Here is a 22,606-nt window from a genome sequence, read left to right as displayed (position 1 = left end):
GCACATATCAGAAGGATTTCCTGCTAGGTTCTTTTTTTTTTTTTCTTCCTCGAATCTTATGTTTTAGCTTGAAATAGAAACATTTGTCTGATGCACACTTGGAAGCAAAACACTGCTTGCTTTTCTTTTTCTGTGTTGTTGCTTAAGGGGGAAAGCGTGTCAGAATGATCTATGGTGGGCAGTTAAGTAAATCCAGTTCCAATTTATATTCTGCACTTTTATCAGTAGAACATTTCCCATGGCCTTATCAGTGCAATTTAAAAATATGCAAACTATTGTCAGATTTCACGGAGAAGAGCAAATGGATTCCTGAATAATTCAAAGTGAAGTTGTAGTGGTGGGTCTGTCTTCAGCTCTGTCATTTTTCATCACATAGTATATAAATGACTGACTAGTTGCCTTCTGTCCTGGTCTTAGGTGTTGACCTTCCTGTACTGGCAAAGAGGTTGCTTACTCATTTGACAGTAACCTTTTCAAGGCGATCACTTCCATGCCATACAATATTAATGGAGCAACAATGAATAATAAATGCTTTCTAAGACAGCCTGCTTGTTTCAATTAGATCACTGGATTTCCCAGGAAATACGGCTGCCTGATTTTGTCAGGTGTGTGATGTGGATGCCAGCACTGGCAAGGACAGACTGCATTTTGCTTAAAACATCCAAGCAAAACATTTTGCTTAGAAGTCTATGGGCTCAGGATAATACAGCCTACATCACTTGATGCTAATCCTGCTAATGTGTAAATGTATGATGTAATATGTGGAAATAATAGCAGAGGTTTTAGCAGACTGAGGATGGGCAGGTTCTCTTTCTGAAGAGTATTACTAGCATTTGTGCAAGATGTTTTGGACCTAAACCTCTGGCATGTGTTTGAGAAGAATGAGCACTATGTTGTTCTTCTGACTTCTTATCGCTGTGGAGTGGCTGTTTCAGTAGATATGACTCACTTGAGATTTGGAATGGTCAGGAACCAATGGCATCTGTAAAGCTTTTCCAGTTGCAAAACGCGTCTTTTCTGAAGGCTTTCACAAAGAGATTTAAAACAGAAAATGCTTCCACCTTTATTTGTATGTATTTTAAGGGAAGGGAGAAAGGAGAAACTCCCTTATTGCAAAGGCTAGACATAGAAATGTCTTTTGATTAGAAGAAAAATCAAAGTGGTATGTCAGTTTTGAGCAGTAGAGAGGACTGGATGTGCATTTAATACAGATCTATGCTAAAGGTCCTGCTTCCTGCTCTGAGGAAGGGTTATTGTTTCATTGCCACAACACAGAGCACAAGTCCCCAGATGTTTTTTTTTGAGACCTTTGCAGAGATTTTTTCAGTGCCTCTCATCCATCCCACTATTCCTGCCTGCCAGCCAAGTAATGGCAGGGCTGCACACGTAGGTGAAAAACACTGTATTTTAACTGCTATCCTAAGGGAATTTGGGTCAGGTATTGTCCAGCATTTCATACTTTGAACTGAAGGTTCCACACCAAAAATAAGTAATAGCCATATGTGGAAGTATGGCTGTCCCATGGTTTTCTGTGCACAGGAAGAAATCGCTTGTAATATTTTCATTAACCGATTTAAAGCAGAAGGGTGAAAATCTGTGCATCCATTCTATTTTGCTTTTATTATTATTATGATTTCCCTCAGATTAATTTATTTGTTGCTAGTAAGCTATGACAAACAATTCTCATTTCTTAGCTGAATGACCTATGGCTATTCAGAATTCCTTTATCTGGTTATAAAACCTGACAAGCTGTATTAGGGATAGCTTTTAAAATGAAGTTGCTCTGTCTGTTGCTGACAGTTAGAGCTGTATATGATTAAAACAGAACCTACTGCAACATTCCTGTAGGCTTTTCTCGCAGGGTAATAAGCAATGCTGTTGCTCCTCCTGTGCAGCAGGACAAAGCCCTGCTTTTATAGCTTCGTGTAAGGTTTTATGCCTTGTAATAACCTGAATTTGTTTCCATTGAGGCAGTACATTTGAAAAACATCATGTTTTCTGATGTATCTCACTTAAATTTGTTGGATTCCTAACCTGCCTACAGTCTGCTCTATGGGGGGAGAGAGTTTATTTACCAAAATATTAATCACAGTATTTTAGTGTACTAAATCTTGTTTTCCTCCTGTAAGTTTCTTGCAAAATAATATTTGTATTTGTTCTGGCTCTACGTGAGGTTTAGGTCTTTTCATGCTCTGTGGAGCTGCTTATTTGCTGTAGGAAGAAACAGAGCTGTGGGCTGGGGCTGAGGCAGGGAGACGAGCCCAGTGGGAATTGGCCACCAGCTGGTCATCTCCTCCCTTCCTGAAGTGTGAGTAGAGTGAATGACAAGTCTCCTAGCAAAGAGCAGCTTTACCTGTCCGTCTGGGAAATAAACTCTGTTATACGTGGCTGGACTTCTCAGGCCAGCACAAACCTGTTGATATGTACATGCTTGTTAAAGGAATTTGGCTGGATTGAATTCTTCCTTTGTGAAGAACTGCAACGTGTTTCCAGGCAAGGAGACAACTTTAGACAGCTGGGCTGGAGTGGATCATGCTGTTGTTGAAGCTACTTGCATAGAGGAAACAGCAAAAGTGAAGAAAGTGGGGCTCCTTGTGAGGGTGTGCTGTTTCTTAAGCAAGTGAGGTGGTTGTATTTATCTGGGGAGCCTGTGCTGTGGGAGTTGGAGTTCTGATCCAGTCAGCTGGACCAGGATAACAATGCCTTCTTTTATTAACGTCACTAGCAATTACAAACTCACTTGATAAGGTAGATTTGTAACCTCTGAGCTACACAACTCATAGTTCATTCCACTTCACCAGATAGTTAAAGGTTACATTAGTGCATTTTATTGATGATTAGAGGAACTGTGGATTTTGCTGTAGTTTGCTCACGTGAAGGAAAGAAAAGCATCTCTTGGTATTTAAAATGCTAAACTTCTGACATCGCTTTTCTGTTGTTTCAAGGAGCAGATTCTCATTTGCAAGTAACTGATGCTTGCACATTTTTTTTCGAAGATCTATTTTTAAAAAACATATGAAGAATTAAGATACTTCTGTACTTTACCAGGGCTAGAGTTGAGATTTTTCAGAACAGGACCTCCTGTGCTATGTTAAAACAAGAAACCTTCATGTTTCTTCTTCATAGTGCTTTTAGACAAACAGTTGATAATGTCAATCTCTAATTGTTAACTGGTGATCCTTAAACAGCAGAAATTTTGTGTAAGATATACATTCCTCCCTCTGGAATGGAATGAAAGCACTGGAGGTGACAGTGCTGGAGCAGCTCACAAGGAGGCAGCTCTGTATGGGGCAGAGCCTTTGCCTTTCTCCTGCCTTGCGATCTGTGCAGTGTTCTGTGTAAGGAGAGAGAACGACCAAGTTCTTGGTCTCATGAGCCTTGTGCTGAGCACGAAAATAATCCCATGGGATAGAAATGTCTGTAGCTACAATGGACGACAGGCTTTGGCACGTGACTTTCAGTTCAGTGACATCAGGGCTGAGGTGATTGAGAGAGAGTTTATAGCTTCCAGGAAGGTTTCTCTAATTAAATTCACAGGAATGTTTTCAGAAATAAAGTTAAAGCATAGAATGGTTTTCATTCTGTTTTGCCTTTGTTTTTCTGACTCCCCTCCTCCTCCTCTTCCCACACATTTTTTTAATGACTATTCTGCTTTTCTTTCTCAAATCTCTCCCAAATTCACTTTAGCCCATTAAGTTTGTAAACATTAACTCAAAGTGATGATGCAGCTTTACGCATACACAAAAAAGATAGAATGCCAGGGCTTTTGTGAGGTTGTTTTGAACCAAACAACTTGTTATTGCTATAATAATAATAAAAATTATGGAGTGGCTTTAATTATGTTGCACATAATAATTTGGCAGTGAAATGATTTTGAAGAAAAATCTATTCCCAAAGTGCCCATGAGCCAAAAATCAGATAATGAAGAAAAAAGATTAAAAATGATCATTGTTGGGATTACCTTTGAGCTCTTGCACAAATAAAACAGTTATGAAACATACAAGCAGGTGAAGGCAGTTTGTAGCATCTGTAGGTATATATCAAGCAGTCTTGTTATAAATTTTACAGCATCTTTTGCCACTGTGGGTATTTAACTTGCAGATGAATTACTTTTTGCTTTTATCAAATGCATCATGTGTGGATAAAATTTATGCTAATCACAAGCTATTCTCCATGAGTTTGTTATATGGTTAGGTGTTTGAAATAATGTCTTTGTAGCGATTTGATTTTCTACCTTTGACCTGGCACTGTTCTTCTAGGGGGCAGTGTGTTGGAGGCATTTTGATAAACAATGCCGAAGTGACAGATTTAGGCTTTAAATGAAATTGTGTTCCATAAACTGTGAAACAAAGAGTCATAATTTACCCCTAGCTACATACATTTCAGGGAAAATTATCTTTCATGCTTTGATCTACACTGTATCATTTTACTGAGTGGCCTCGTGTGTAATATCAATCAAATCCACTGAAGATGTGTGAGAATCTCATTTAACATCAGAGAATACAAATCATAGCTTCATCTGCCCTGGTAGGAAGGAAAACGTTCCATGAGTCCCCCTTTTCCCAGTTACAAGTGATTGATATCTGTACAACTCCATAGCAGCACTCTGGTGGTCTTGGCCTTTACTTATCCATTTGGGTTTACTGCACGTGGGACACCTGGTCCTGGGCTGGGAGATCCTGGAACCTACCTGACCAGATCCAGTGATGGACTGAAGGAAGTGTGTTGTTCTTGTTCACCTTCAAGTGCTTTCAGGCACCGCTGGCAGTGAGCTCACCCAGTGTGCTGGTGAAGGACTGTCTGGGTGGACTGGCCCCAGGGGATTCCCTGGGAAGGTTGTTTCAGGCTGCTCTGCACCTGCTGCACTCAGGACAAAGGGAAAGAAAACAGTGGGAGATAATCTTCTCTGAGAAGACTTTTAAAGGTGGAGTGAGTGGTTGTGTGCAAGGTGGGGAATCTTCATGCAGCGCAATGCCTCTCTTTCCAGTCATAGCTTATTGTCTCTTCTTTGATATTTGTAGCTATTTCAGTGTGTTGCCAGGGAAATAAGGCCTATAATGTGATAAATTCTGTGTTAGAACTTCAGTCCCAAGATAAATGAGATCAGAGATCAGAGAGGAAAACATTTTTTAAATGCCAGCAGTGGTGCTAATGAGCAGTGGTAGGAGGGGAGCAAACTGTGAGGCAGGAAGCCTTGCAGAGCCTCTGAGAGTCCACAAACCTTTTCCCCTTTTGTTTCTTCAGCTGGAAGAAAGATTTTAATGATTGTCCATAAAAGAACACTTAACTTGGAAGAGCTGTGCAAGCTGCATTAGTGATGAGAAAAGAGGGGAAAGGTAGATGTCATTGCTCTTTGTCTGGACACAGCTTTCCTGTCTGTCTGTCTGCAGGCCCTCAGCTTTGCTCGGAACAAAAGGTGGCCGCTGTTGTCTGATCCATCTGGTGTGCACAGAGCACTTGTGTGCTGCTGTAAACTGATGATTACAAAATGCCATACCATGTGTCTGCATTTAGCTTAGGAAAAAGAAAGGCAGAAGAGGTGCAGGAAAGAAGAAAACTTACCGAGGCTGTAGAGATCTGTGTCCTTGCACCCACTTTGGCTGGAAGACAAACTGCAGAATGAAGTTATTTGGCTTACTAAACCCATGTTGGCTGCTCTGCCTGTATTTACTCACTGAGATGATCCCATAGTGGTTTGTATAGGCTTGTGGCTCTGGGTACTAAATACTCCAGAGTGCTTAACCCCCATTTTGCTTTGTCTCTGATTTCCTGATCATTCCTAATGTAGCAAGAGAAGAGGCTTAGGAAAAGATGCTGAGAAATGAGACTGATCTGAATTTTTTCTGTATTTTGCACCTTTCTTTGTGTTTTTTTTTTTTTTTTTTTTAAACAACTAATGACCTTTAAACAATAATAGTTCACCTGAAGCTATGTTACTCAGGAATAAGCCTTGAAACTGCTGAGATGTAGATCTTTCCAATTGCCATTTACTTTGCTGAGGGCGCTGCTTGTTTGTCGAGGCTCTTTGAGCTGCCTGGGAGGAGGGATGTCTGGCTTCAGGGGGGTGGAGGGAGACAGATGTACTGCACAATAAACTGGACACTTCAAGGAGAGTGTGATGCCCTTCTGATCCTGCCCTCAGCTTGGGATGGAACTGATCTAGGGCATAGCTTGCAAGGCTGCCATTTGATTTTATTATTTTATTATTTTATTATTATTATTTCATTACTGTTTTCATTTTATTGTAGTTCTCTGCTTTGAGCTGATTTGATGTTAGGAGAAGGACTGAAGGGGTTTTCACTTCTTCTCATAATCTCCTGTCCTTGATTTTGGACTCAGTAAGAAGTATTGCTTGGTCTGCAAGTGCGTTAAAGGGTGCTGCTGTTGTGTGCTCTTAAATGACAATAATTCTGAGAACATTGACTTTGGTTAGCAATCTGAAATCTTTAAGGAGTGTCTTCCCCTGTGGGGGTACAGGAGACGCAGTGCCAGCCTTTAACCTCATCTCTTTGTCCTTGAAGCTCTCTGGGACAAATGAAAGCTCCTGATGAGAGATTGTAACGCTCACAGCAAGCAGATCCAACGCTCTGAGGCTTCTTGGAGTTTTTGTAATACAGACTATATGAACTTTGTGTGGAGATTTAAAAAAATAAAAAATAAATAAAAAATACTCGATCTCCTTAATGACATCAGAACAACTGTAGAAACTAGGGTATGGTATACCTTAGTCTGTAGCATGATGGGAACCTGCTGCATCTACATATGGATACCAAAGTCATTTCCTCTTCTCTTCCTGCCTGCTTGTACAGATATCACCAAGTGTGCTTGTAGCCTGTATCAGCTGTCTGTGTTTTGGTGTGAGAATGTGGAATGTTCAGAACTGAGATAGAAAGCCTGTTTTAAACATGCTGGGGGAGGAGCATCTGCAAAAAATCACAAGAGTGGCTAACATCTGCCCCTCTAGAGGAAATTGCCAATGTTCCCATTTTGTTTCAGATAAATCTTTGAGTGCTGCAGTGTTTACATATTTAAATGCAGATTTGAAATGGAAGAAGTGACTAATTAATTTAGCTTCAGCTCTTTACATTTGCATTGTTTTTAATTTTAATTGAACGTTGTGTTCTCAGGGTTAGTGATTTTTACAGCAGATCAGACTGTGCTGTAAGAAGCTTTATGTGTAGGAAGGGCAAAAAGAGACAGTGAAAGAGGGGAACATTGGTGCAAGGAATCTGAAAACAAAAGGCTCTGCTGTTACTCTGGTGTTTCTTCTCTGCATCTCTTATACCTTTCAAATATTAATATTCACTGCAGTTATCATGCCAGCCCAGACACATGACCCCTGTGTAACCCATCTGGGCTTTTACCTAACCTCTTTCTCCAGCCCTTGAAGTTCTGTTGTTCTCATCCTCCCTGCTCTTACTGCTAGTCCTGTTTTTGAGCATAGAAGAGCAGCACGGTACCCAACATTGAATGCAAGCGGGATTGCACCAGGCTGCTGCACTGATACTTTCCCAGCAAGGATATCAGAATCAGCCTGCCACAGCTTCTGGCACATTAATGCAGAAGGGCAGGAAGGTGAGTAATTGTGTAATAATACTTCTCTATTGTTTTTCTAAAAGAAAAAAAAGAGACTTCTGATACCACTGCTATCTGACATTGGACTGCAATTGCATAGTTCAGCTGCAATAAAAAAGGCAAAAAAGGTCTGTGCTCCACCACAAAGAGCAAAATGCAATAGGAACTGGTAAAACTAGAATTGCATGTGCCAATCTCTTCTTTCTGCTCTTGGTTTTTTTTAGTGTAAATTCTTTTTGGTTTGGTTTGGCTCTTAGACATGTAAGAAACCATGTTTTTGTGTCATACTCAACATTTGTATGCAATTTTGACCTGTGGGTGATGAAGCAGTTCAGATAATGGCACTTTCAGATGGGTGAAGAAAGCTGAAGTCCAGAGGAGTGAGTCTGGAAACTGGCCTGTGCTCCAACACAATGTTCAACTTATGTTTTGTAAATCAAACTGGATTCATTTTTTAGAGTTTTTTGCTCCTTTCCATAACTCAGAGGGAGGTGGTGGCTCTTCTATACAAAATTCTGAAAATAAGTTGTGAGAACCCTATCTGCCAGGGAAGGGAAAATATTCCTCTGCAAAAAGAGCAGCCCTGCAAGTGGTCAACTTTCATATATAAAGCAGTCTGTAACAATTACTGTAAGCAGTGGATCTCCTGTTCCCATTTTTGTTAGCTGGAATGTTCCCTCCTGCCCACCTTCATCTGTAGCAAAGGTTAAGTAGAAGTCTGGTTAAAAAATCAAGACAAAACAAGACCTTACCAAACTGCATGGAGGTTAGCAGTTTCCTTCCTTAGTTTCAGCTTAATAAGCCTAAAGAGGGTCAAGATACAGCATGTCACTGAGGAACGAGATGTACAGTGAAAGTGTGCTGACATCACAGCCATTATTGAATGATAAAGTAAATAGCTGGTTGTACTAATGTGCAGACTTGACAGCACTGAGAAACGTGAACTTCCATATGGAAAATATGGAAACGGAAGTCGACAGATTCACATAACGATCTGAGTCAGTGTTGTTTCTGCTTGAGCAAACAATTTTGATTTAAAGGTAAGTCTGTCTGTGGTATGTTTTTCACTATCTGTCAATCAAGGGAGACAAGGGGCTCCAGAAAACCTGCTCCAGTGTGCTGCATATCAGCTTTCCATGAGGCAGTTCAGTCTGTTCTGTATTTCCTGTGCTCCTAAAATCTCTCCGGGATTTCTGCTGTGGGGTTTGAGGAAACTTAAATCTCACTACAGAAAGATAAACAGAGGAGACAGCAGCAGCCCTGTGTGAAAACACTTGGTAGTGCTTGCTTCTAATTTTAGACTTTAGGAGGAAAATAATTGTCAAAAAGATTGCATATTAATGTGCAGAGCAATGTGCTGATGTCAATTTAAAGCTAAAATGTATCTGAAGATCCAGCTTTTGTGTGTCTTTCTGGCAGTTACTTGCCTCATATATACAAGCAATAGCTCACTGCATTATGACATAATGTGTCACTGACAGGAGGATCTGGCAATACATCACTATCAATTGCAGGCAACAGATTTCACCCCCTGCAGGAACAGAAAAATTAAATCACTTATTTTATGGAAGGATGCTTGGTGAGTGCTGGAGAATTGCTCATCCATTCCTCCCGGTGTTACTTGTGGGGTTTCTGCCATGAGAAATCTGCCACACGCTTGGTTTCTTTGGTGTCATGTGTATGTGGATGAAAGATGTCTGTTTTCATCTCAGTGATGGCTACAGATGAATTCCTCAGAAGCTCAGACTGGACAGCTATGCATTTATTTAAATGAAAAAAATAATAGAACAAGTGTGTTTTATTAGCTGCGTGCTGTTTCAGCAAGGCTCATCTTTCTTGTGCTTTCCTCTTTTTCCAAGTTGAACAGAATTACCCTTCCTGTTTTCTTTCTTGTCTTACTATGGCCTATTATGGCTAAAATGTACCCTTCTCTAACCCTGTCTATCTCTTGGTTTTCCCCTTTCTCCCATTGCTTATACAGAGGTTCAGTGCCAATTCTGAGAAAGCAGAAGTACGCTTCTGTAATTTTATAGCATTCATTTGTTTTTATTCTATGATATTTATGCTTGTGAGAGACATGAGAAAAAGGTGATTAAATATAAGCAAGGTTGTGCTGAAAATATTAATGATGCAGAGTTTTCACAGGTGTAACAGCAAAACTGTTTGCATGTTTTAGTTCAATTCAAGCTCTAATAGCCCTTATCTCCAGACTGCTGCTGCTAACTAGTTGAACTGATACAGTTCTCTCATCTTGTAGGAACCAGTCTGTCCTCTGTTTGCTTTTTGTGTAGATGTTTGTAATCCAGATTCAGCTGTGACTTGGTTTTTAAAGCGAATTTCCCAAATATCAGGTTGGCTGGGAGAGGCTGTAGCACGAGGAATACCCTTTCATTCCTATGACTGAATGAATGAATCCGTGAATGAATGTCAGTTCTCCATGGTCTCTCCAGTTTTCCACCACATTCTTTGGCTGTGGGTTTCAGACCATTCATGATTTCTGTGTGCCTCATAGCTGAGTGTGTGTTGTGTACTTCATTTCTTCAACTGGCTGGCTCTACTGATCTTACTGCCTCCCAGTTTCTGGTTCCAGTAGCTTGCCTTTTGACCTGAGCTTCACTGCTATTCCAGAATGATCTCTTCAGTCAATAGCAGGAAGTCACTTCTGCTTAAAAACAGTTGCTGGAAACACAGTTTAGCAATTTGGAACAGGAAATGTTTTTCTGTTACTAGACAAGGTGGGGTACTTGTGCCTGGGCAGCTTTGCGAGTGGTGGGTGTTGCAGGTTTGCTTTCTCTCCATCACTACTGAAAGCCCTTGCCATTTTCTGTGAAACATTATCTGAATATAGCAGCATCACCTTTTACTTCAGAAGGCAATGTTTACTGTCAGGAACTAATGCAATTATTAGGATTATCTTTTGTTCTACATCTGGAGGAGTAGGTGGTGACAAGGGTATCAGTGCTCCTGCATGAGAAGTCACCCTTCTCCATAGCTCTTGAAATGCAAATATACATCTGTTCTGCTGTTTACTACGGACTGGTGATTTGTCCAGTGTTTCTATTCTTAGTTGTAGTCTCTGCTGCTCAGACACAAACTGATGTTCACAATGAGTTGATTGAACCCCTTCAGTATCACAGCTTTAACAACTGCTATTATAGAAGTATATTACGTATGTAAAATGACTTGAGGTAAGAAAAAAGGCTACTGTTCATTGCCTGTCTTTCAGAGCAACCAATTTAGTAATATATGAATGAGATTTTTGAATTCTTTCCTTTGATCTTCTGCTAGTTAGGGGCCAGGAACACTTCAGGGGTAAGAAAGCTGGGAAACTATGTGGCCAAGTTTGTTATTTAATCTATAGTTTGAGTAGAAAAATCTCTACAGTTCATTGCTGTCTTTGAATATTATTATAACTGTTTCATTTCTTCCTGGTATTCTATAGCCCTTGCTTATAGCTGATAATGTCATTTAGTTCTGTTTATTCTCATTAGAGAGTGATCAGGGATGCATTTCTTAAGGGAGTTTTACAAATGTGAATGAATAATTTGTTGAGATGAAGGATGTCGCTGAGAACATTAAATCCGGTCTCTTCTAACAGCTCTGAAGGGTGTGTGTGTGTGTGTGTGTGTGTGAGAGAGACTACTTGCGCACACTCTCACTGTCTCTGTCTTCTGCTTGGTGTGAACGATTTCAGAAGAACCAAACTACATATGTCACAGAACATCCATTTCTGTGGCAGTGTGCACCAGATCTGATCACTTCCCGTAAGCTGTTTGTGGAGGCAGGTGAGGCTACAGCAAAATAGCTGTGCTTTTCTACTGGAAGTTGACTCAAAACTCTTGTTTTCCATCCCCACATCCATTCTTCCCAAAAAGGTGAGCCTTTTGCATACACTATCTTCTCTATTTCCCTCTTCCATTTTATGTGATTACAGCAATGGGAAATATTCCAGTGTAAAGGTAACTGTTTTCTGAGACCTCGTGTGGATGCAGTTTGGGAAATGGTTTTTTATTTTGATAGAAACAAACTAAAAAATAAAACTGAAGTTTTAAGGTGTAGAAATAATTTCTGGGTGAAAATGGAGCCCACGAAGACTGTAGTAGTGAAGCTCAGCCACCACTTACAAGTGGTTTCATGTTCTGACAGGTAAATGCATCATCTTGGCGCATCTTAGCAATGGCCTCACAGTCAATTTTAAGGGATTATTTTTGGTAATACAAGCTCATTCCAGTTTCTGCAGGAAACCCAACTGGACTGCATAGCACAGAGCTTCTTGTATGCTTCTATTTGTCCCCCTTTTGGTAAGAAAGGCAAATTCTGTAATGGCTGTAGCAGAGCAATCAGGATATATATTAGTTGTGGATTAGGAATGCTTTATTTTTTTATTTGCACGATGTTATGATTGCTCCATTTGTAGTTTTTTTTTTAATAGATGTTATTATTCTAAAAAAAAATTGACCTCAGAGGATTCTTTTCCCAAAGTTCATCTAATATGTTTTTGATTGGCTATGATTTATGCAGAAAGCTTTTGAAGGGAAAGGGAACATCCCCCTCAGGCTCTGTGCTATCTCCTCAAATGCTCTTTAATGATCTTGAATTTTCTTTTTGTTTTGCTATGAAGACATCCCTGATCTAATTTCCGAGCACACAGAAGTACCAGTCCAGAGATGGTCTTGTTCCAGAGATGCAATGTACTGTAGCAGGTGGTGATCAATAGCATTAGATTAGTCTGGCCAAGCTAATAAAATCTGTACCTGTCAGCTGCTTCATATATCAGATAATGCCAAGCAAAGACTGAATCCTTATCAAAATGTGTACAGGGTATAATTTGGCGATCAACTTGTAATAAAGGCTCATGGAGTTTTGTACCAGAAAATTTCTCAACTTTAGTCTGAGAAAAACCCTGATGTGAAATGAGAAAAAAGGAAAAGGAGAAATCCTTACCACCCTGTTTTGCTCTTAATGTAAGGAAATTATTTGTAAGTCATGTGAAAGGCATGCTCTTGCTGTTTGCTGTGCTACAGTGGGACAAGGGTGAAAGAAAGATCAGCATGAGGAGGAGCTGTGTCACTCTTGGTACCTACATTTATTTTTTTTTCAGCTGCTGTTACATTAAATAAGATCAGGATTAAAATAGTTCTTTACAATCTCTGTAGTCTTTGCTTATACCTTGTAGCCATTGCTTATATTTAACTGGAAAAATCTACGCAGTGTTTTGGTCATCTGGTGAATCCCAGCATTGGCCAGATATGGGAAAGCACCATAATTCTGCAACAACTTTTAAGACCTCCTCACATTTTAAGAGGAAGCAATGCTAAAGCTTCCAAATATTATTAAACCTTTCTCATTAGTTTTAAAATGAATCTTGCAAATTTTGTTTGCTTGTATCAGTTCAGCAGGATAATGACTATTTTCTACAAATAAAACCACGGTTCTATATTCCAACATACAGCTCATTTCCTGAAATCAGGCCCTTAGGATTGCTAAAACTCCTTTTCTCTGCGCATCACCTAACTTGTCTTCTCTTTACTACAGACCTACTAGCAAAAAATAAAAATAAAAAGCATTTTAGTTTTCTTTTGAAAATTGAAATCTAGGTTACATCATCTGTATTGCTCTGTTCTTTTTCCTCTTATTTACAATTATTAGTGGAAACTCAAATTTCCATTAAGCCTTTTTCATTTGTTAGCAATCTGTAGCCAAGCTCTTTTTGTATGTACCTCAAGGTGACTGGGAATTGGATCATCTCTGAGCATACTCTGAGCATACAAATATTTTATACGAAATATTTAACCCTTGTCTGGCTCTACTTGTGAGCATAAATTCCAGTTTTCTTACGAAGATGTTGCTCTTAACATCGCTTATTCTGCCAGATGCATAGACAGGTGAAAATGCTACTCTCAGGAAACAGAGTCCAGTGCCCTTTTCCTTGCAAACAATCAATACTTTCTGCTTCCCAGTATCATGCTTTCTTAATTAGAACAGTGGCACTGCTGAAGGTCACAGCTTGTGACACTTGGTTTCACTTGGGCTTGATGTTGCCCAAAGGAAGGAGAGGCTCCTGCTGTCACTGGGATGCGTTGGCAGCACGGGCAGACTTCTCACTTGCAGTGCCTAAGAGGAGAGATTCAGAAAGAAAATGTGCATCACGTTTCTCTGAGATACTGCATGGCTGTTACCTGAGATTTGAAATCTTTTTAAGTCGTAAAGTTTGAGAGGTTATTTTTTCTTTTTTTCTTTTTTCTTCTTTACAATCTCACGTGGTTTTAACTTCTTAATTTGTTCTGTAGCAAGAATGGCCAGTGACAAAGCAAAATATACATGTGCTGAGATTCACAGGATATTATGTTTTTATTGAAACTTTAATGCTCACCCATCAAAACTGGATTTGGGAAAAATAACGTTTGTGCAACATAATTATATGCAGAAGTGGAGAACAGAAATGTGAAGGTGATGATGTGAAGACCTTGGAAAAGGGAACCTGTTGTGGCACTGCATGTTGCAGTTTATCTAAAAGGAGTTTTGCCTCCGCATACAGTGCTATTCTGGCACAAATCCTGAGAACCATCACCAAGGTCTGCATGTGTCTTGAATGAACTGGTGCAGCTCAACTAAAGGCAGCTCTGTCTGATAGGAATGGATGTTGGTCCATTTTTCTGTAGTAAGCCTGTGATGTTCTTAAATGTCTGCATGGTATTACAATGATAATTTCAATATTATAATTCAACTGAAATTTGTGCTTGCATAACATAATTTCATATAATTTCTTTGTGCCTTTGATCTACCTGACTAAAGCTCTGCCATTCGTTCAGACAGAAAATGAAGTGTGCCTCAGAAACTTTCTTTGTCATATTTCTTTGGAAACTGTCATGAATTGATATTATTTTTGTAAATGCATCAAGGTATCCCATAAATGGCCTTTTACCTTATAGTTAATGCACCTTCCAGATACTTTCAGGTTGTTGGGGCTGTTTCACTTTTGAGTCAGTGATTACAGTAGGTATGCTCTTAGCTTTCATTTATGTTTTGTAGCAGTTTTGACTCCTGCTCAATTGACAACACGTATCTTCTCAGAGGGTGGCTTATGCTGTACTGTCATATCTCCTCAATTTCTGGTTGACTCTTTCTTAGAGTCATAGAATTGTTTGAGTTGGAAGGTGCCCTTAAAGGTCAGTAGTCCAACTCCCTTGCACTGAACAGGCATGTACAGCTCCATCAGGTTGCTCAGAGCCTGATCCAGCCTGACCTTGAGTGTCTCAAAGGATGGGACATTCGCCATCCATCTGAGCAGCCTGTTCCACTACTTCACTACCCTTATCATTCTTTTCCTTATATTTTGTCAAGCCACAACCTATGTGAGAGTTCTGCAGCACTCGTGTGTGATGCCTAGTCTAGTTTTTACACATTGCTAGGATCAGAAGGGCGAGATCATCACTCTGAGCTCTTCTGTTCCCAGGAAACTTTACTTAATGCCAATGTGAGAAGCAATCCAGTGCTATTTGGTGGTGGGAAACTGCTTCACATTGTTACCTGTTCCTGTAGGAGCAGTCTGTTTCATAGCAAATGGCTGTTTAGCCTCTGAAATGGGCTGCGAGGACTTGGCTGATGGGTGACGGACAGCATGAACTCCTCCTTGGCTACACACATTCTTGGGGTGGTTCTGCTGTGCTTCAGAATGTTTCAGCTGGAGAGACTACAACTGCTCTTCTTTCCTGTGTGTGTGCCCTGGCTCTCCAATTGCACTGTTCAGAATGAATTACTGTAAAGTACGGAGTTAATGTTTAGCATATTAAAGAATGTCTGTTGTTAACCTAGTAAGGACTTCATTTAAGAGGAAGAATGCATGTAGGACTAGAATACCCTTTGAGAAAGAGAAGTTTGATGTAGGTGGAAAGCTTGTTAATTCATTGTCTGTGCTGAAGTTGATAAACCATTCAGTTTATTTTTTTCTTAAGCCTCCTCAACTTTTTCTTTCAAACCTTTTTCACAGACTTCTTTACATGGTACGAGTTTCTCTTGGAGAGAAGTTTCTTTTAAGCTTCTTTTGCAAGTACATTTTTCCAGTAATCTCTCAGTCATTTGAAATATTTTTTTCTTCTGTCAGTATGCAATAGCTTAATTTAGAACTATCAATCCTACTTGTCTACAGTCACATATATATGTGTGTATATATATGTACACACCAACTCCTTTTTGTGAGTAGATCTTTCATCTTAGTCCTGTATTTCTGCATCTACTGTTGCATTTGTGACAACTATTTTAGTCCTCTGATTATGGCTAGAATAACAATTATAAATTCTCAGGGCATGGTGTCTATAAATATTAAACATATCTGCATGAAGAATAAAGGAAACTTTTGAAAATATTCCCTAGATTTCTGTTATTCCGCTGTATTCACGAAATCATGGACCGCTATGCAAACTTCTCATTTATACACATAGATTTTATTTTATTTTTTGCAAGATGTCTAAATCTTGCTCATAAACAGTCACAAACACTATAATGCTATTCTCTATCTTATGTCAGTGAGAAAATTGCTGTGGCCTTAATTTTAATACAGTACATAAAACAGAACAGTATCAACTTTAGTGGGAGATTTAGCATCCCAGCACATGTTTGAAGTAGACACGTTAGGTATGAAAGACATAAACTTCATGTACATTTGTGTTTTTAAATCTCCTTGGAAGATAACCTTTGATTAAAAAAAAAAAAAAAAAAGTTGTTTGTGCAGTGATTGAGAAGCAGCCTGACTTTATCACAATGGCTCTTGACAAAATTACTTTTCACACAACACAGTGAACAAAAACCTAATTTAATTTGTTTTATGATGCATAAAGATGAGCTGCAAGGGTTTGTTTATTTCCTTTTCTGGTCCTTGACCATAAAGATATCGGGAACAGTTGATCTTCCGTAGTTTTGCTGAACTTGTCCTTTGAACATGGAAAAGCTTTTTAATGCCATCCTTCTCTGATTTTACTTCAAGGAGAAGGATGTATGTGTGTTCATTTTTTACTGTATGAACCTTCTTTTAAATAATTTTCCATTCTTTGGCTGGAGCTGGTGAAACAAAGAAACCAGAATTAAAATATGAATTTTAAAATGTCCTTCTTATTTCACCATTAACATTTCTACTTTTGTAACTGGTTTCTTAACTTTCTTAACTTCTCTGTTTGTATTGTCCTAGTAAGATGCAATAATCAAAGTTTTTCCTATTAAAGATACCCTCTTTTAAATGTTGGGGGTATGCCTTATGACCATAAAGAAATAAAATACTTTTAGTCAGTTTTCCACTGACGCTTTCTTTTTTTTCCTTTCCTTTTTCTCTGTCATATTTGTTAGATGTAAAATGACACATTTGGTCAAAATGTGGAGCATTTCTGGGTACAGGTTCCTTTTTGCTTCAGTCTTGGAGGCCCCCAGCTCAAGAATGATGCAGAGCTGTTGAAGCAGGTCTAGAGGATGACCACAAAGATGATCAGAGGGCTGGAGCAACTTTCTTATGAAGAAACAGTGAGGGAACTGAGATTGCTTAGCTTGGAGAAGAGGAGGCTCTGAGGAGATGTCACTGTGGCCTTCAAGTACTTGAAGGGAGGATACAAACAAGAGGGATCGACTTCTTACGCTGCCTAGTAGTGATAGGACGAGGGAGGATGGCTAAAGCCATTTTAGTTTAAAAGAGGGGAAATTTAGACTGAACGTTAAGAATAAATTCTTTACCCAAAAGGGTGGTGAGGTCCAGAGAAGCTGTGGGTGCCACATCCCTGGAGGTGCTCAATTGCAGGTTGGATGGGACCCTGGGCAGCCTGATCTGATGCCCACAGCATGAGTTGGAACCAAGTGATCTTTAAGGTCCCTTCCATCCTAAGCAGCTTATGATTGCTTAAATCATTAGTCAAACTTAAAAATTGTTATTTCACTGTTATTCATTAATCTGACATCGAGCTGAAGATATTATAATTAAGGTATTTTCTTCAGTAGAGAGAACAGCTAGTGCCTGCCAGCAAAGGAAATAAATTACAATGCTGGCTACCCAGTGCAGTCATCAATTCTGAGCCCTGTGCTTAGCTGACCTCCAGCTGCTCTCCCGAGACCATCCTCAAATGGCAGCACTCAGATAGGGAATGCTGATGAGTTATTGAATGTATTATAAGCGATGTAAATGATACTGGGGACCATGCACACAATTGCCTCTGCCCTGTCTGAACTCTTCTTGCTGTCTGAAGACTTTGGCCCTATTCTTTGGGGACTGGCTGAGGTACAGGACACTGCATCCTAAACTGGGGCATCTGGACAGGCTTCCAGTATTTGAAGGAAATGAATTGGGTTCGAATTTTATAAGTTGCAAAATAGCTAAGGCTAATCCTTGTAAAACAAGCATGGTATCCACCATTGATATTGCAAGATATAGGTAAGTTAGCTTAACAAATCACCTTAACCAATATTATTTGCAAATACTAAGTTAAGCAGGCAAGGGACCTGGATGTAAATGTATTGATAAGAGACTTTCTATCCACCATGTAAGTCAGAAATGACATTCAGTGTTTCAAGCATCTTTCTGTAGCCTCTCTTTTATTTTGCATTCTCACCTGTAGGATGTCTCAGTCAAAGCTGTGCACCAAAAGAATCCTGCCTCTTCCAGAAGCTCTGAGCACCTGTGTGGTGTGTTTGCACAGTGGTTAGCAAACAGGGTTTGCAGTATAGCTGGAGGTGCTTGTGCATTATGTCCTGAGTGAATAAGATCTAAATTTCTGTTGTCATTCTTTAGGAGATTCTTTCTTCCATTGCATTTTTCTGTCCTGTTGCAGCATTCTTGAGCTTCAGGCATGGGAATAAGAAGGAAAGAAAGCCTTGTACTGTGCTGAGCACTGAGTTTGGTTTGAGTATTTAACAGGATCTCTTCTCTCCAGATTGTGGCAGCTCTCCTATTCCAAGATTATTTCTTACGTGACTTTTGTATGTATTTCCTTGCACTGGCATGCTCCACCTCATCTCCTAAACCTTGCTTTCATAGTGCCGATCTATTCCTTCCCCTTGGCTTCTATCTCACCGTGTGCCATTTGAGAGACATTCCTTGCAAGATGTGACATGTTTAAGTATTTTCTGGTATTAGGGAGAAGACTCGTTCATTCTGCTCTCCCCCCAACAGCTGCTGGTGACTGTATATGTTTTGCAAGGCTGTGCTCCAGCTCCTGCTGAGCTTTTCTGCTTCCTTCTCTGTCAGTGTCGCAGAGAGACAACTGTTCTGCAGATCTGCTGCCTGAATTTGGAGGAGACTGGTTGTCTTCTTGCTCACAAAACCCTCTACGCTCTCAGTCTCTTACACAATGAGACAGCAGCTAAGTCCAACTTAGTCTGTAACCATCTCCAAATGCTTGTCCTTTCTGGCAAGTTGCTGTCCTACAAAGTAGTACATAAGTTGATAAGTCATTTTTAACAAGTCCTTCACTGTACAGATGGTTTGGGAACGTACATGCCAATAGTACCAATTCCTGAAGACTGATGGGTGGTATTTACAGTCTCTACAATCTACGCTTGTGTGTGATAATTGGATTTTTCTTAATTAGGAAAAGTGGGTGGACAGTTTTGTCACTTAGCAAAGTCCTTACCAATTAAAAGAATCAATAATGTTCTTCGCAGAGCCTCTAGACTAAATATACACAGAACAGATACCTGAACTGGAGTAGATGTGTAGAATAATTGTTTCAGTTGTTTGCAGTCAATGAGTGTTACGTGTGAAAGCAGAGTCTAATTTCACCTGGGTGCAAGCCAACAAATACCTTTTTGCAGTCTAGCTGCCTTTTTTATGCTACTTTCTTTTTTATAGAGATGTTAACTGCCTGTCCTAAGAGCAAGCCCAAGACCTTCAAACACTGAAATTTTACCCAAAACCTTTAAAAATATTTAGTTTATTATGAATAATACTTAAATAAGAGATAATATTTGTACAGCCTTTGCTGTAGAACCACCAGTGTCATCACATAAGACAAGCTGCACCCTGGTTATAGGTGGCTGCATATCCCATAGCAATATGCCCTGATGAGGCTGTGTGTTCTTGTGCTGCCCTGCAGGCCAGAGTCCAGACGATGCTCAAAGCCTTGTGGTTGCTGAGCCCTGGCTCGGTTACGTGTGGGTTCACAGAGCTGCACTGTGCTTTTCATTTAAAATGCAGAAATACCGACTTGTGATTGTTGGCACCCAGTGTTGTCTTTCCCAAAACATAATTTTTTCCCTGTGTAACTTAATGATTGAATTCCTAATTTTGTTTATTAAAAGGAATATAGAAGAGTGATAGTTAAGCACAATGACACAAGCTACGTGGTGTTATTATTAATAGCTAGTCATTAAGTGACTTTCATCCTGCAGGATGAGAAAGCATTTTACAGACTATGTGCAGTGATAACTTCTATGCTGCTGAAATGAAACTTCCTCTGTGAGGAAGTGCAGAAGTGCATCAGAAGGGCTGAGTTGGCACTGAGAGTTATATTTAAGAAAGGAAAAAGTGAACAGTTATTTCTCTGCTGAAAGGCCTCGAGAGAAATACTGATCTGTGGGGAGTATGATAACTAAAAGTGATTATTTTCACACTTATTTTGTGTATGTGAATGTATCCAAATTCTGCAGAGATGCATGAGAATCTGCACGAGAATCACCTTGGATTTGAAAAGATTGCAATTTGAAAATGAAAACTTTACAAACAGTCCTGTGTTGCTCCCTGTTCCTTCCTCCTTCCATCCACAGAATGGAAGAGCAACTTCATACCAACTTCAGGATAACAACCAAGAGCTTAAGAGTGACCTTAATTTTATGAGAGCCTGGAGATTTGGTTCTTCATGAATGGTTTCTAATGACTGAGGGATGGGTAACCAACTGGGAACTATGAAAGAAATGGAGACCCCAAGTGAATATGAACTTTTGAGAATGTTCATTTGAAAATTTGAAATGCATCATTTGAAAATTCATCTGATTTTAGAGAAACCTAATGGGATTAAAATGGCAAATTAAGCTATAAGAATTATCTAAGCAAATAGCTTTATTTGCCCCCAATTTGAACTATTCAAGCAATGAAGGCTAAAGGTCACTTATGAAACACAATTGGTAGTTTTTACTTTGCATCAGTTTAAGATGAGATATCATCTTTCTCATAAAGAAAGCATGTAAAAAAGGAGAGAAGTTCCTTTGCTGTCATTAGCTTTCTTCACCCCCACTGTGCAATGAGATGGTTCTCATTTCCTGATTCCTCTGGAAGGTGAGAATGCTTCAAAGCTTTGTCTCCTTATCATGAAGAAAGCTCCCCCCCCTCCCCCCCCCCCCCAGAAATTCATAGAAAAGCAACAGATTTTGAAATTCTGTGCTGCCTTTGCCTTTGGCAGCTCTCTCCTGCAGAGCAAGTTTTACATGCAAGTATGGGCCTGGGCTCTTGTTTCTTAGCTTAAAAATCAAAATCCCAAGCTAATGTGCTACAGTTAGGTTTTAGCCTATGAGAGCTACTGGTCTTATGTAAAGACTGAGTTTCAAAAGAAAGAGGGGCTTTGCACCCTGTCCTTTGAATAGTCTGTTCTGTGAACTGCTGCTCGCATGGCTGAGGTTAGCACTCCAGCAGAGCTGCTTCTCTGCTGAACAAGTGGTGAAACAGTCACTGGTTTTCCACCAGATGTGTGCAGAGAAGTTCGTTAATTGGTTGGTTCTTCATCCGTTCTTGCCAGCTGTCCTTGGCTGGCAGACATAGGCTTTGGCAGATGGGTATGATAACGTCATTATCTGGAAATAACTGATGTGCTACTTGATCTTGCTGTAGGCGTATTTGTTCATATGTAAACTTCATTACTATGGCCAGATTCTCAGCCTGTTGAAAGAGGCTTTGAGTTCCTTTTACCCTGTATATATGGAGCATCACCAGCCAGACGTTAGGCATGGCAGTGGTCCAACCTGGCTCTGCTGCTGAGCAGAACCCATTTTACTGGAGGTGAGAAATGTGTGGAAAGCCAGGATGCAGCAACCTTTACTCCTGCTAGAGTCCTCAGCATCTGCAGCTGCTTTAGGGAAAGTTCTGAAGGTAGACCAAACAAGCCACGCTCTGCAAGTCCTGCTAGTGACTGAAATCAGGCCATTTTCTGTGGCAAGCAGTAACTTTTCCAGCCTACTGGAAAATCTACAGGATTTTCTCAGTTTCTGCTCTTCAACATTTTAAAAATTCATAGTGTGTTTGGGTAAAAGGAGAGTCCTTCAAATCTTCATCCTTATTTGCAGGTTTCTAGAGGAGAAATTTGTAAAGAACAATGAAGTAACATGAGTGCAGTGTTTTTAGCCTGCGCTCAGCTCTGGGGTAGGCAGCAGGACAAATGGAAAAGGGGCTTGTATGATGCTTGGACTTAACTAAGTTAGTAAGAAAAAAACAGACATTGGAGTGAAAATACAGGAAATGGTGAAAGGTATGATCATAAGCATGTTATTCATGAGATTGTGAGCAGGAAAATGAAGAAATATTTATGCACTTGTGGAGACTCATTTAAAGGATGGAGCACTGATCACAGAGGATTTCAATTACTTCAAGTTTGACTAGAATAAGAATTGTTTAATGCCTGAGAAAAGATACATGTGGTAGCAAAAGATTGTTTTCTCTTATATAAATAAGCAAGTAAAAAACAAAAATACCTCAGAGGATATTTTGAATATAGTCCCAGGAAATGAAGCAGAACCTGTATGATAAATAAGATAGATGCTGGTAAGCTTATGAGGTTGAGTGATCATAATGCGATTGGATTTGAAATATTCATGAGGCTACAATATGTACAGAGTAGTGGCACAAAAATATTCAACTTTGAAAAGTCTGTATTTGAAGAAGTGTGTAATGAATTGAAGAAAATTGATGGGGATGCAACTATTGTCCCCAAACTGTGCTGTGGGAGAATGAGGGACATACTTTAGGAACAGAAGAAAGATGCAATCTACATCTTTCCCAAGAAAATGTAAATGTCAAACATGTCATTAGTCATCTCACAGCGACATTGTTCAGTGAAATAGGAGACTGCAA

General features: G+C 39.7%; 1 protein-coding gene across 9 annotated transcripts in view; it reads left to right on the top strand.

Moving 5' to 3' along the window:
• Positions 1-22,606, top strand: part of LOC149915756 (uncharacterized) — a 184,827-nt gene that overhangs the window by 37,592 nt on the left and 124,629 nt on the right. The window contains exon 1 of one of the 9 annotated variants that reach the window (XR_016471674.1): positions 9,073-9,154. The exons of the other annotated variants lie outside the window; for them this stretch is intronic. The gene's annotated coding sequence lies outside the window, so the exon portion shown is untranslated. Of the gene's footprint in view, positions 1-9,072; positions 9,155-22,606 lie in introns of those variants that run through there. 9 annotated transcript variants of the gene reach the window in all.

Source organism: Phasianus colchicus, chromosome 16, assembly GCF_987193195.1.
Source record: "Phasianus colchicus chromosome 16, bPhaCol1.hap1.1, whole genome shotgun sequence".
NCBI classification, from domain to species: Eukaryota; Metazoa; Chordata; class Aves; order Galliformes; family Phasianidae; genus Phasianus; species Phasianus colchicus.
Note: the sequence above shows the minus strand (reverse complement) of the source record. Positions and strands in the feature narration are given on the sequence as shown.